Raw genomic sequence first — 16190 nt, 5'->3', positions numbered from 1 at the left:
GACCGCCACCTGGACAATCTGGAGCGCCTTGACCGCCACGAGGACCTTGAACCCGCACTCTCTCTGTACAGATTCACCGCAGAGCCACAGCGGGAGCGTCTGCTGGATTCACGGGAGTAGGCTGAGGATTGGGAGGACCGGCTGCGCGACCTGCTATAGCGCCCCCTAGATGACACATCCACCGGAGGGGCCATAATAGGGCCACCCTGAAGGGGAGGGGGGGGGGGAATTCTGAGGCAGCAGCCCCAGGAGGAGGGGGAGGGACAAAGGGGGTGGCAACCCCTAGCTGTATTGTGTGAGGAGTAGCTGAAGGCCCCTCAGTAGTGGGAGGACCCGGGACGGAAAGAGGGGGGCGGCAGTAGAAGCCGGGACTCCCACAAACGCCGAGGCTGGGAGAGGGGGAGGTACCGGAGCCGGCACTTCTTCCGATGACTGCGCCGGCGGGGGGGGTGTCAGAGGAGAACCGGGAAGAGCTGGCCTGATTGCCCATGGCAGCTGCTGGCTGACCCGGCGCTGGGCACGGCTGATGTAGGCTCAGGTCGGATCGTGGCAGCGTGCAGGAAGGAAGGGGGGAAGGGGCGGGACCTGCGGACGGCAGCGTGGGAAGATGCGCATGCGCAGGAGGAACCTCGCTGGAGCGCGGCCCCTCACTGCCTCGGCGGCTCGCACCACCGCCATAGCCCCCGTGCGCAGCGTGCCGGGAGGACGAAGGCTGCCGGGGAGATGATTGACGGGCCGAGTTTGAGGAACGCTGGTCCGACGATGACGGTGGTGGGTGGGAGGGACTGAACCGGGATGGTGGCTGCAAAAAACGAGACGACAGTTGGCCCGACCCTTGAACTACCGGCGCCGAACCGGCAGCCGCCGGCTGAACGGACGCCACAAATTGCTCCAACCAACCTGCACCCTCCACCTGCATACGGGCACAAAGTGCTCCAGCAAGGGGGTCCTCCATCAGATTCCAGGCTCCCAGCAATAGACCCTGTACACCGTAAAAGCTCAAGCGCACACCGCTTCAGTGCCGACTCTGCCAAGAGGTAGGTGTTCAGGAAACAGGGGCTTATAATACCCCACGTAACTAGGCGGGGAAACGTGGTGAGGTAGCAGAGGGGAGGGATGGGACCCCGAAATAAGCCCACCTCCCCCCACCCTTAACATTAAGGTAAGAACGGCCAATAAAACTCTTATTCCCCAAAATAACCCCAACCTCCAGGGCACCTTCCTTCATTAGTCAGGGGTACCCTCCAGTCTATACAGCAGTCACACAGAGGAGGAGACATGACGCTATATACAGCAGTCACACAGAGGAGACATGACACTATATACATCAGTCACACAGAGGAGGAGACATGACGCTATATACATCAGTCACACAGAGGAGACATGACACTATATACAGCAGTCACACAGAGGAGGAGACATGACACTATATACAGCAGTCACACAGAGGAGGAGACATGACACTATATACAGCAGTCACACAGAGGAGGAGACATGACGCTATATACAGCAGTCACACAGAGGAGACATGACACTATATACATCAGTCACACAGAGGAGGAGACATGACGCTATATACATCAGTCACACAGAGGAGGAGACATGACACTATATACAGCAGTCACACAGAGGAGGAGACATGATTCTTTATATACCAGTCACATCTAAACCTGAAGCCACATCTTCAGTGACTGCTGACGGAACAGTGATAGGACCTCTCTCTCCTGTGATCACTTCTTCTCCTCTCTGATATAGACGCAGCTCAGAATGTTCTCCGGATCCGCAGTTCTGATCCTGGTTCTTATCATGTTCTCTGTGGGACACGCATGTAAGTAGCTCTCAGACTGGATGCTACAGAGTGACTGCAGCCGTTACTGGTTATAGAAAGTATTGTTACACTGAGGACAGGATTATGGTGTCACAGATGAGATTACAGAATGAGTAGAGGATAGAGATCAGGAACAATACAGGGGCCACATTTATCAGAAATCCTGCAGTTTGCCTGTGGAGTGTGCAGAGATGGGTGCTCGGGATGGGTGCAGAGATGGGTGCTCGGGATGGGTGCAGAGATGGGTGCTCGGGATGGGTGCAGAGATGGGTGCTCAAAATGGGTGCAGAGATGGGTGCTCGAGATGGGTACAGAGATGGGTGCTTGGGATGGGTGCAGAGATGGGTGCTCGGGATGGGTGCAGAGATGGGTGCTCGGGATGGGTGACCATCTTTTTTTGGTGCAACTTTAACATAGAGCGTGCAACACAATTCTGTAATAAATGTGACGCGCGATCCGACTCTGCACCGTAAAACAAAACTGGCGCAGACACTTTTATAAATATGGGTCATAGTGTCCAATATCCGGAGAGGAAAGAGACCATAATCAAAAATTCAGCCGTTCCAAGATGGACAGAGGCTACAGGATTTCTCAGGATAGAGGCTACAGGATTTCTCAGGATGGAGGCTACAGGATTTCTAAGGATAGAGGCTACAGGATTTCTCAGGATAGAGGCTACAGGATTACTCAGGATGGAGGCTACAGGATTTCACAGGATGGAGGCTACAGGATTTCTCAGGATAGAGGCTACAGGATTTCTAAGGATGGAGGCTACAGGATTTCTCAGGATAGAGGCTACAGGATTTCACAGGATAGAGGCTACAGGATTTCTAAGGATAGAGGCTACAGGATTTCTCAGGATAGAGGCTACAGGATTTCTAAGGATAGAGGCTACAGGATTTCTCAGGATAGAGGCTACAGGATTTCTCAGGATAGAGACTACAGGATTTCTCAGGATGGAGGCTACAGGATTTCTCAGGATGGAGGCTACAGGATTTCTCAGGATAGAGGCTACAGGATTACTCAGGATGGAGGCTACAGGATTTCTCAGGATAGAGGCTACAGGATTTCTAAGGATAGAGGCTACAGGATTTCACAGGATGGAGGCTACAGGATTTCTCAGGATAGAGGCTACAGGATTTCACAGGATGGAGGCTACAGGATTTCTAAGGATAGAGGCTACAGGATTTCACAGGATGGAGGCTACAGGATTTCTCAGGATAGAGGCTACAGGATTGCTCAGGATGGAGACTACAGGATTTCTAAGGATAGAGGCTACAGGATTTCTAAGGATAGAGGCTACAGGATTTCACAGGATGGAGGCTACAGGATTTCTCAGGATAGAGGCTACAGGATTTCACAGGATGGAGGCTACAGGATTTCTAAGGATAGAGGCAACAGGATTTCACAGGATAGAGGCTACAGGATTTCACAGGATGGAGGCTACAGGATTTCTCAGGATGGAGGCTACAGGATTTCACAGGATAGAGGCTACAGGATTTCTCAGGATAGAGGCTACAGGATTTCTCAGGATAGAGGCTACAGGATTACTCAGGATGGAATCTACAGGATTTCTCAGGATAGAGGCTACAGGATTTCTCAGGATGGAGGCTACAGGATTTCTCAGGATAGAGGCTACAGGATTTCTCAGGATAGAGGCTACAGGATTACTCAGGATGGAATCTACAGGATTTCTCAGGATAGAGGCTACAGGATTTCTCAGGATAGAGGCTACAGGATTTCTCAGGATGGAGGCTACAGGATTTCTCAGGATAGAGGCTACAGGATTACTCAGGATAGAGGCTACAGGATTACTCAGGATGGAGGCTACAGGATTTCTCAGGATAGAGGCTACAGGATTTCTCAGGATAGAGGCTACAGGATTTCTCAGGATGGAGGCTACAGGATTACTCAGGATAGAGGCTACAGGATTTCTCAGGATGGAGGCTACAGGATTTCTCAGGATGGAGGCTACAGGATTTCTCAGGATAGAGGCTACAGGATTTCTCAGGATGGAGGCTACAGGATTTCTCAGGATAGAGGCTACAGGATTTCTCAGGATAGAGGCTACAGGATTTCTCAGGATGGAGGCTACAGGATTTCTCAGGATAGAGGCTACAGGATTTCTCAGGATGGAGGTTACAGGATTTCTCAGGATAGAGGCTACAGGATTTCTCAGGATGGAGGCTACAGGATTTCTCAGGATAGAGGCTACAGGATTTCTCAGGATAGAGGCTACAGGATTTCTCAGGATGGAGGCTACAGGATTTCTCAGGATAGAGGCTACAGGATTTCTCAGGATGGAGGCTACAGGATTTCTCAGGATGGAGGCTACAGGATTTCTCAGGATAGAGGCTACAGGATTTCTCAGGATGGAGGCTACAGGATTTCTCAGGATAGAGGCTACAGGATTTCTCCGGATGGAGGCTACAGGATTTCTCAGGATAGAGGCTACAGGATTTCTCAGGATAGAGGCTACAGGATTTCTCAGGATGGAGGCTACAGGATTTCTCAGGATGGAGGCTACAGGATTTCTCAGGATGGAGGCTACAGGGTTTCTCAGGATAGAGGCTACAGGATTTCTCAGGATAGAGGCTACAGGGTTTCTCCGGATGGAGGCTTTGGACGGAGGATTTGGCCATATACAGTGTTACCTGCACAGTGAGAGCGCAGCCTCAGGCTACATCCACATGATGTGTGCCCATCGTAGCGCAGCACAGAGGGAACACACCGGCGCCGGGGGAGGGGGAGGGGTGGATCCTGCTCATATAAACTCAGATAATTGTAAATTGATTTTCCACTTCAAATATTTTGCTAAAATAAAAGGAAATGGTTGTAGATGAGAGCAGGTCAAAGGTTACATTCAGGTTCAGGAAGGTTAAGGCTATGTTTAAGCTTATGGTAAGGGCTGAGATTATGTTTAAAGATAAGGAGGTTATAGAGAGGCAGAGCCTATGGGTGTAAATTTATACCATGTACATATAGCATGTAGATAGCACCCGCCTGCCCATCACCATGTAGATAGCACCCGCCTGACCATCACCGTGTAGATAGCACCCGCCTGACCATCACCATGTAGATAGCACCCGCCTGCCCATCACCATGTAGATAGCACCCGCCTGCCCATCACCATGTAGATAGCACCCGCCTGCCCATCACCATGTAGATAGCTCCCGCCTGACCCTCACCGTGTAGATAGCACCCGCCCGACCGTCACCATGTAGATAGCACCCGCCTGACCATCACCATGTAGATAGCACCTGCCTGACCATCACCATGTAGATAGCACCCGCCTGACCATCACCATGTAGATAGCACCCGCCTGACCATAACCATGAAGATAGCACCCGCCTGACCATCACCGTGTAGATAGCACCCGCCTGACCATCACCATGTAGATAGCACCCGCCTGACCATCACCGTGTAGATAGCACCCGCCTGACCATCACCATGTAGATAGCACCCGCCTGACCATCACCATGTAGATAGCACCCGCCTGTCCATCACCATGTAGATAGCACCCGCCTGACCATCACCATGTAGATAGCACCCGCCTGACCATCACCGTGTAGATAGCACCCGCCTGACCATCACCATGTAGATAGCACCCGCCTGACCATCACCATGTAGATAGCACCCGCCTGTCCATCACCATGTAGATAGCACCCGCCTGACCATCACCATGGAGATAGCACCCGCCTGACCATCACCATGGAGATAGCACCCGCCTGACCATCACCATGTAGATAGCACCCGCCTGACCATCACCATGTAGATAGCACCCGTCTGACCATCACCATGTAGATAGCACCCGCCTGACCATCACCATGTAGATAGCACCCGCCTGTCCATCACCATGTAGATAGCACCCGCCTGACCATCACCATGGAGATAGCACCCGCCTGACCATCACCATGGAGATAGCACCCGCCTGACCATCACCATGTAGATAGCACCCGCCTGACCATCACCATGTAGATAGCACCCGTCTGACCATCACCATGTAGATAGCACCCGCCTGACCATCACCATGTAGATAGCACCCGCCCGACCATCACCATGTAGATAGCACCCGCCTGACCATCACCATGTAGATAGCACCCGCCTGACCATCACCATGTAGATAGCACCCGCCTGACCATCACCATGTAGATAGCACCCGCCTGACCATCACCATGTAGATAGCACCCGCCTGCCCATCACCATGTAGATAGCACCCGCCTGACCATCACCATGTAGATAGCACCCGCCTGACAATCACCATGTAGATAGCACCCGCCTGACCATCACCATGTAGATAGCACCCGCCCGACCATCACCATGTAGATAGCACCCGCCTGACCATCACCATGTAGATAGCACCCGACTGACCATCACCATGTAGATAGCTCCCGCCTGACCATCACCATGTAGATAGCACCCGCCTGACCATCACCATGTAGATAGCACCCGCCTGACCATCACCATGTAGATAGCACCCGCCTGACCATCACCGTGTAGATAGCACCCGCCTGACCATCACCATGTAGATAGCATCCGCCTGACCATCACCATGTAGATAGGACCCGACTGACCATCACCATGTAGATAGCTCCCGCCTGACCATCACCATGTAGATAGCACCCGCCTGACCATCACCATGTAGATAGCTCCCGCCTGACCGTCCCCATGTAGATAGCACCTGCCTGACCATCACCATGTAGATAGCACCCACCTGACCATCACCATGTAGATAGCTCCCGCCTGACCATCACCATGTAGATAGCACCCGCCTGACCATCACCATGTAGATAGCTCCCGCCTGACCGTCCCCATGTAGATAGCACCTGCCTGACCATCACCATGTAGATAGCACCCACCTGACCATCACCGTGTAGATAGCACCCACCTGACCATCACCATGTAGATAGCTCCCGCCTGACCGTCACCATGTAGATAGCACCCACCCGCCCGACCATCACCGTGTAGATAGCACCCGCCTGACCATCACCATGTAGATAGCACCCGCCTGACCATCACCATGTAGATAGCACCCGCCTGACCATCACCATGTAGATAGCACCCGCCCGACCATCACCATGTAGATAACACCCGCCTCACCATCACCATGTCGATAGCACCCGCCTGACCATCACCGTGTAGATAGCACCCGCCTGACCATCACCATGTAGATAGCAACCGCCTGACCATCACCGTGTAGATAGCACCCGCCTGACCATCACCATGTAGATAGCACCCGCCTGACCATCACCGTGTAGATAGCACCCGCCTGACCATCACCATGTAGATAGCACCCGCCTGACCATCACCATGTAGATAGCTCCCGCCTGACCGTCCCCATGCAGATAGCACCCGCCTGACCATCACCATGTAGATAGCACCCACCTGACCATCACCATGTAGATAGCACCCGCCTGACCATCACCATGTAGATAGCACCCACCCGCCCGACCATCACCGTGTAGATAGCACCCACCTGACCATCACCATGTAGATAGCTCCCGCCTGACCGTCACCATGTAGATAGCACCCGCCCGACCATCACCATGTAGATAGCACCCGCCCGACCATCACCGTGTAGATAGCACCCGCCTGACCATCACCATGTAGATAGCACCCGCCTGACCATCACCATGTAGATAGCACCCACCTGACCATCACCATGTAGATAGCACCCGCCTGACCATCACCATGTAGATAGCACCCACCTGACCATCACCATGTAGATAGCACCCGCCTGATCATCACCATGTAGATAGCTCCCGCCTGACCATCAACATGTAGATAGCACCCGCCTGACCATCACCATGTAGATAGCACCCACCTGACCATCACCATGTAGATAGCACCCGCCTGACCATCACCATGTAGATAGCTCCCGCCTGACCATCACCATGTAGATAGCACCCACCTGATCATCACCATGTAGATAGCACCCGCCTGACCATCAACGTGTAGATAGCACCCGCCTGACCATCACCATGTAGATAGCACCCGCCTGACCATCACCGTGTAGATAGCACCCGCCTGACCATCACCGTGTAGATAGCACCCGCCTGACCATCACCGTGTAGATGGCACCCGCCTGACCATCACTGATGACCTCACTAACATGATGATTCTCTTGCAGCTCTGGCAGGACAGATGAGTTGGTGTAAAATGAAAGGAGGAGATTGCCGTTCCCGTTGTCCTGAAGGTACATCTACTATTGGCACCTGTGGTTTTACAATGTGCTGCTATCGTAACGTGGGGTAAGAAGACATCCTTATCAACAGACGTCGTATCATCTCCCTCCACACTACGAGTGATGTGACTTGTCAATAAACAATTATATACATGACATCGTGTTTGGTCTGTGTGTTGTCTCATGGAGGTATCAGAGCTTCTCTTACAATGTGTGACAGACAAGGATGTGGGTTGTGGTTGGAGCCGGCGCTGGGCACATCCACACGTTACTCCACAAACTATTCGTCAGGGTTAGGGGTCAGAGGACTCCCTGGACCACCGCAGGAGATGGTATTAGCCAACACCTGTGACCGGAGTCTAAGTGGCACCTGGTCTCCACCAGAGCCGCCGCAGAGCAGGATGGACTTGCTGCAGCAGGGTGCCACCAGGTTGTTCCACAGGTGCGACCAACCTGCGGGGGCAGCTGAGGTCATGGTCCAGAATTGGGATCCAGGCTCAAGGCACAGCACACGGCCTGCAGGAGAGACATTGCTCATGGGATGAGATGGACTTAGGATCACTGAGACTTTGTGGCTCGTCTTGTCTATGATGCCTTAGACTTTGCCTTAGATTAGAAAAGTTTTGATTTACTAAATGAGCTGCAGCCTCCCTGGTATTATAATAGAGAATAACACAAGAGACTCGGGTCAGATGTGTCTAATATTGTGCAGAGAGATGTAATAAAGGCTCCGAGAGATCCAGACGCTCAGAATATGGTCAGACAAACTACAGAATCCAGGAAACTGCCCGAAAATTCCTAAAAACACAAATAAGATAAAATCTACTGAGGTAAAAGCCACAAAACCGGACACCAGGGTCACGCGGATCATTTACACAAATCAGAAATGGATCGGTGAGTCCTACAGGTGACGGAGCTGCTGTAACACAATGAACATGACACTGGATAAATAACAGGTAACAAGGAGGAGAGATGCACACAGGACACATTCATCAAAGGGTTTGCACCGCCTTCTGCTGACTTTGCACCTTCTTTTCAGTGTAAACTTCTACAGAAATAGCAGAAAAAATCTTACATAAGTTATTCTGTCATCATCAGTAAATTCATGAAAATTATTTTATTATAATCCTCTAAAAAGTACTTAGCGTACTAAAAGCTCACACATAATAACCATAAACGCACCAAGCCTCCGCACCCTAGTGCGAATAAACCCTTACATAAATGGCAGTTAAGGTAAATGTATAGACGTATCAGTTACCAGGAAATAACATACCTCAAATACTGGCATACGGTAAGTTCTAATGATTACATACCCTGAAGAGGCATATATAGCGTGGGACCCCTCCGGGATCCAACTTACCAAACCTCATATAGCCAGTGTCAGAGGGCCTAGGACTGGAGGGGTCCATCCTTTCTTTATTTGTCATGGACCGATGGGGACGGTGTGGGACGTTGTCTAAACTCACCCTATACCCCAAAAGACTCTTGCCCTTACCAGGGCAGTCCCAAATCTCTGTCCCTTGTCCTAAATAGATTAACACACCTCTGACGCGTTTCCACAATCAAGTTTCATCAGAGGGAGAATTCAGACAAATGGCCCACAAAAGTCCTGCTGCGCATGTATTTATAAAGTGTCTGCGCCAGTTTTGTGTCGCGGTTGTTCTGTATCCGTCGCACAACACGATCCTGCACATAAAGGGGCGTCCGGTGCAGAGTCGGACCCTGCGCCACATTTATTACTATGACTAAACAGAATTGTGTCACTCGCCGTATAGTAAAGATAAACCAGAAAAAAGTGGCCTTAGCCGGAGCCCACAGAGGTTTCTCCACGTCCCAGAAGCCTTTGCAGAAAATTACCATAAAAATGCACATAAACTCTTATAGCAGATTCGTTACGGCTTTAGAAAATAGTAAAAGTTGATTCGGGATGAGTTAGATTAGGAGAATATACAGTCAGATTCCTGGTGGGAGGTTTCCACTACAAGGACAGGAAGATGAATGTGTAGGATGAGCTGAGAGAACAGACTAAGTCCATAAAGGACGTGTAGTGGAGCCGTCCAGCAGCCAGGACTATAATGTCCCTACGACATTCCTTACACGTCCTGATAAATCTCCACCATTGTCCATGGTCCCAGCAGAAGTGATCTGTGATCTGTGCACTTCATATATTTGTTCTTGTGTTCTTTTATCTCTAATATAATGTTTCTATCATTTATGTCCTGTCCTCTCTGTCCTCTATGTTCACTCCTTCCACTCCTTCCACTCCTTCCTCTTCGTTCTCTCCTTCATCTCCGTTCTCCCCGTCCTCTCCGACGTAGGTCTGCTTCTGTAATGCTGTGAATTTCTCACTGTGGGACTAATAAAGGATCATCTTCTCTTATATTTGTCAGCTGGAGATGCAGAAGCGTCAGAGATATACTTGTCGATCTCCAAACAGAATGCCAGATTAATTTCCCACCAGGACACCAGGGCCAGGTTGTCTCCACGTGAAATTATATTTTATTCAATAATTATCCCCCAAAGAAACCCTCAGTACTGTCACAGGTGCCCCTACTATCCATGTCTCAGATCATAGGCACACCCGTGCCACTCTCTGTGCCGGTGCCCCATTACGGATTGACTCACCTCTCCACGTTCCTGCTCCCGTTCTGGCTGGCCAACGTGTGCACTCACAGCTAGCCTTGACCTCCTGCTCTGTTCCCGACCTTTCATCCTTGCCGCCAGCCTTGACCATCTGCCTGTTCCTGACCCTGAGACTGCCCAGTTAGTCTGTACCTCGACCTCGGCTACCACCGTGGGCTAGTCACACCTGTGAAATGACCTGGTGGCACCAAGCTGCAGCAAGACTCTGGTGAAGACCGGGTGCCACATAGATTCCGGTCCCAGGTGTCGGCTTGTATCATCGTCCGCAGTGGTCCAGGGGATTAACTGACAAGTACATTTTATTACAAGATAATCAGATGGAGCTTTCTCAGGCCGCGGTCTGTATAAGAACAGTATCAGATACTGGGAGGAGAAGGAATCGAGGTTAAATAAGTGGAATATTAGTACAATTAGAAAGGTGTGAGGGGCGGGAGATGATAATGGGGGAATAGTAGGAGGAGGGTGGAGGAGTTGGGGAGATCTATACTGTAATGTATAAGGGAGTAGGACAAGAGATTGATAGAGAAGAGGAGAAGATGATTTGCTGCAGTAACAGGACTGGTCTCTCCTGTGCTTGCGTCAGGGAGTGGACATCAGCGAGGGGTAGGTAGAAGGGGAGAAGCCGAGGTAATGAGTGAGGAGGAGGAGGGGAGCGGACATAAGCGGGGGGTAGGTAGAAGGGGAGAGGCCAGGGCAATGAGTGAGGAGGAGGAGGGGAGCGGACATAAGCGGGGGGTAGTTAGAAGGGGAGAGGCCGGGGTAATAAGTGCGGAGGAGGAGGGGAGCGGTCATAAGCAGGGGGGGGAGGGTAGAAGGGGAGAGACCGAGGCAATGAGTGAGGAGGAGGAGGGGAGCGGACATAAGCGGGGGGTAGGTAGAAGGGGAGAAGCCGAGGCAATGAGTGAGGAGGAGGAGGGGAGCGGACATAAGCGGGGGGTAGTTAGAAGGGGAGAGGCCAGGGTAATAAGTGCGGAGGAGGAGGGGAGTGGTCATAAGCAAGGGGGAGCGTAGAAGGGGAGAGACTGAGGCAATGAGTGAGGAGGAGGAGGGGGCATACATAATTGGGGGTAGGTAGAAGGGGAAAGGCTGAGGCAATGAGTGAGGAGGAGGAGGGGGCATGCATAATTGGGGGTAGGTAGAAGGGGAAAGGCTGAGGCAATGAGTGAGGAGGAGGAGGGTAGCGGACATAAGCGAGGGGTAGGTAGAAGGGGAGAGGCTGAGGCAATGAGTGCGGAGGAGGAGGGGAGCGGACATAAGCAAGGGGTAGGTAGAAGGGGAGAGGCTGAGGCAATGAGTGAGGAGGAGGAGGGGAGCATACATAAGCAAGGGGTAGGTAGAAGGGGAGAGGCCGCGGCAATGAGCGAGGAGGAGGAGGGTAGCGGACATAATCTGGGGGTAGGTAGAAGGGGAGACCCCGAGGTAATGAGTGAGGAGGAGGAGGCAGACATAAGTGAGGGGTAGGTAGAAGGGGAGAGACCGAGGCAATAAGTGAGGAGGAGGAGGGGAGCGGACATAAGCGGGGGGGGTTACGTAGAAGGGGAGAGGCCGAGGCAAAAAGTGAGGAGGAGGAGGGGAGCGGACTTAAGCTGGGGATAGGTAGAAGGGGAGAGGCAAGGGCAATGAGTGAGGAGGAGGAGGGGAGCAGACATAAGCGGAGGGTAGAGAGAAGGGGAGACCCCAAGGTAATGAGTGAGGAGGAGGAGGAGGGGAGAGTACATAAGTGAGGGGTAGGTAGAAGGGGAGAGGCCGAGGCAATGAGTGAGGAGGAGAAGGGGAGCGGACTTAAGCTGGGGATAGGTAGAAGGGGAGAGGCCGAGGCAATGAGTGAGGAGGAGAAGGGGAGCGGACTTAAGCTGGGGATAGGTAGAAGGGGAGAGGCAAGGGTAATGAGTGAGGAGGAGGAGGGGAGCGTACATAAGTGAGGGGTAGGTAGAAGGGGAGAGGCCGAGGCAATGAGTGAGGAGGAGGAGGGGAGCGGACTTAAGCTGGGGATAGGTAGAAGGGGAGAGGCCAGGGCAATGAGTGAGGAGGAGGAGGGGAGCGGACATAAGCGGGTGGGGGGGGGGGGGGTTACGTAGAAGGGGAGAGGCCGAGGCAAAAAGTGAGGAGGAGGAGGGGAGCGGACATAAGTGGGGGTAGGTAGAAGCAGAGAGGACGAGGCAATGAGTGAGGAGCAGGAGGGGAGCGGACATAAGCGAGGGGTAGGTAGAAATGAGTGAAGAGGAGGATATATTGGGGAGAAGACAACTTGTGGTGTTTATACTGCTCCCCCCCCAGAATAGACACTGAAGAAACGGCCACAAAGATCATCTTCAGGTCTTCTCCATTTACACCCTTTGCATCCTGCGACCAGCACCCCCAGAGTCTGCCCCATGAGGTGGGATTCAGGAAATTAGAGGACAGAAATGAGCCGCTAGCGGAGCCTTCATATCCTGGAATATTAAGTATAACTGAGGATCGCAGTTCTTGGAACTGCAAATATTGATAGAAGTTCATGTGCTCCCAGATCCTGCATGGAGCGGCTGGAGAGGCTTTAGGGCAGCCTCCTGGTACAGTAGCATGTGATGTCTCAGCCTTGGCTCGGAGTTCAGTGGTTTCATGTCTGATTATCTGGGACCCTGCCGGTGCCGGGCTGGGGACCGGATCAGGCAGCTTAAGCGTTTATTGTCCCAGTTTATAGAAAAACCAGAGAAAAACAGCAAATCATCAGCACCACCTTCTCCTCCCGTCCACCATAACGCAACTGCTTCCATTTTATCCTTAAGCCAAGTGTTCTCTACAACCAAACTGAAAAGGGATGGACACCCCTGACAAGTGCCGCTCTCCAGCTCATATGTGTCACACACCATAATAACATCTCCAACTCATGCCTGCAGGTTCTAGTACATCAGCTGCATCCAGCCAAGAAGGGGACACCAAACCCCATGTTCCTCCCGTAAGCAGTCACCACAGGTCTGATCTTAAGTTACCAACAACTTACTTAACCACATTAACCCAGTGTGTGGTGAAGGACACATATGACAATAACTGCACAATACTGACACCAATATTCATGAAGGTATGGTAAACTTCTGGAAACCCTTGTCTTGGTGGATGCAGAGCCCAACACATGGAAAGGCAGAGACTGCAGGACCAGGAACTAGTTTGGGTGCTCATTCAGCTTCTGCATCAGGGCAGTCAAATCAGAGATCAATTGCGAGTGATCAGAGACAATGGACCAGTCGTAGGAGAAGGATCATGACCACTGAATGTAGAAAAGAACTGATTTCTCCTACTGATAATAATTCCTTTATTTATATATATAGCACACAGATTACACGGAGCTTGTCACATCAGTCCCTGTCCCCATGGGGCTCACAGTCTAGTCACCTACCAGAATGTTTTTGAAATGTTGGAAGAAACTGGAGGACCTGGAGGAAACCCGCGCAAACATGGAGAAAACATACAAACTCTTAGAAGATGTTGACCTGGAGAAGACTTGGACCCAGGACCCAAGCGCTGCAAGGCTGTAGTGCTAACCACTGAACCACCGTGAAGCCCACATTAGGAAAAGGCCTAACTGCTGGGGAAGGGATGAGGGCTGCAGAACTTTCAAGTTTTAGGCTACACCAATACATTTATCTGCTCCTGGATCCCAGTCCACAGCTCCCAGGAGGTGTGTAGTGTTTTCCCACAGACAGATGAGATTCAGCACAGCCTGATGCCGTTTCCCCGTAGTTTTGGTAAAACAGGTGAAGCAGGCGCTGTGCTGACTGGATCAGGGTGCAGGAGAGATGGAAGCGCAGTAGAAGGAAACTGGAGGCGAGGAGTGATGTCCTTTTGTGCACCTTGCAACTTATAGCACATGTGATTTTGTCCACAACCTGTTGGTTCAGGGCAGGGATGGTTTGCTATAAAAGTATTGGTAGTGGGAACTTCATACTGTGGGACAACCACCCCCATAACATCTTTAAAGCCGTCTGTTTCCACCATCCTGAATGGGAACATTTCAAAGCCCATCAGTTTTATACTTCTCCCATGTAGGACCAGAGCTGCTGGTGAGTTGGGCCAAAATTCTGCTTTTGTAAATTGAATGCTTCCCTGGGAAGGTGTGGACAGGCTCGGTGATGTTGGTGCTGAAAGTGTAAGTGGCCTGACATCCTCCCTATGTGGAGAGAGAGGTGGCCTTGTCATCCGGGATGAGGAGGTAGAGGCTGAGACAACCAGAGCAGCAGCAGAAGCCTCAGGGGTTTCCAGTATTTTGGTGTTCCATCCTTTGCATCTCATGTTTATTTTGTGGGTGCCCGGTCATACATGAGGTGCCCAGATTATTGACACTTTGCCCTTGCTAAAGAGATCACCAAGCCTCACTAGCTTCTTGCTGATCTTCTGGTAGATTTGATAGATCTGGTGATGTTTCCTGGGGACCTGCACCCCAGCTGAGACTGAGGGGGTCCTGCAGCAATGTGATGTGCTGCCCCCGCTGCTGGAATAGTATATAGGGGACATCTCTATCCTCTGAGGTCTAATCACCATTAACATCAATGATGTTTATGTTACATAGAATTGTTTCACCTAAATCCCTTCCTCATCCAATCCCTTCCCTTCCTTGGTTGAACTTGATGGACATGTTTCTTTTTTCAACCGTATAAACTATGAAACTATTATAACGGGTCAAGCGATTTATTGCGCTTCTTCAACCATACACACAGATTAGATACCTATATCAACAATACAATTCCAGGAATCTGCAAGGTACCGCACCGGGGACTCACAGTGATTGGGGGACAATTAGGTGGTTATGACTAGAGGTTCTATCTTGGTAATGGCTTTGCATCCAGTGTCAAGGTAGCTAGGTGTAAAATAGGCCTTGTTCACTCCTGTCTGACCCAACAGGGCAGAAGTACAAAAATAAGGGGGGACGCTATGGTATAGAAGAAGTTCCCTTCAAGCTGCACACTTATTGTATAGGTGATGAATTCCGAGCAGTTGGTAGAAGTGAGGCCCTTGATGTTAATGGCAGTCCAGGCATGCACAGTCCAAACAGCAGCATATATAAGGCTTCCAATGGTTTATATTGTGGCCAGCTCGTCAGTCTGTTGGCTGGCTTGTGGTGTAGGCAGAAATTCTGGGCATTTGGGTAAACTTCACTGGATTGTGTCCTTGGAGACTGCTAAGCTGCTAATACAGCAGAGCCAAACAATCTGTTATACAATAAGCTCCATCTCTGCAGAGAGCTGCAGATCAGGTATTTACATCTTCTTGGCCATCCAGCACTGTTGCAGATTGCAGCTATCTGGAGTTGAAGCATCAGCACACAGACAGTTGTGGAAGTATCTTCATTGTGATCTTTACTGGAGATACACAGCAACCATTACATGCCTAACATGGGATCTCACAAACATGGAGGATACAAGAGAGAAACAATGGCACAACAGTTTATAAGCAAACACATTAACACTTAACACAGCGCCACCTGCTGTCTGTATGACCACAGCCCTCTAACATAAGCTAAAGCTGTTGTATATTCTCCAACACCCCTTCTCAAGCTAAGGC

At 51.1% G+C, this 16190-nt stretch overlaps 1 long non-coding RNA gene across 1 annotated transcript; it reads left to right on the top strand.

Annotated features, from left to right (window-relative positions):
* The first annotated feature begins 1552 nt into the window (after positions 1-1552).
* Positions 1553-8168, top strand: LOC140120745 (uncharacterized). The gene is made up of 2 exons (XR_011853969.1): positions 1553-1828; positions 7959-8168. It is a non-coding gene; the product is annotated as an uncharacterized lncRNA (long non-coding RNA).
* The last annotated feature ends 8022 nt before the right edge of the window (positions 8169-16190 follow it).

Source organism: Engystomops pustulosus, chromosome 3 (assembly GCF_040894005.1).
Source record: "Engystomops pustulosus chromosome 3, aEngPut4.maternal, whole genome shotgun sequence".
Classification (NCBI taxonomy): domain Eukaryota; kingdom Metazoa; phylum Chordata; class Amphibia; order Anura; family Leptodactylidae; genus Engystomops; species Engystomops pustulosus.
The sequence above is the reverse complement of the archived record's forward strand: the minus strand, read 5'-3'. Positions and strand labels throughout refer to the sequence as shown.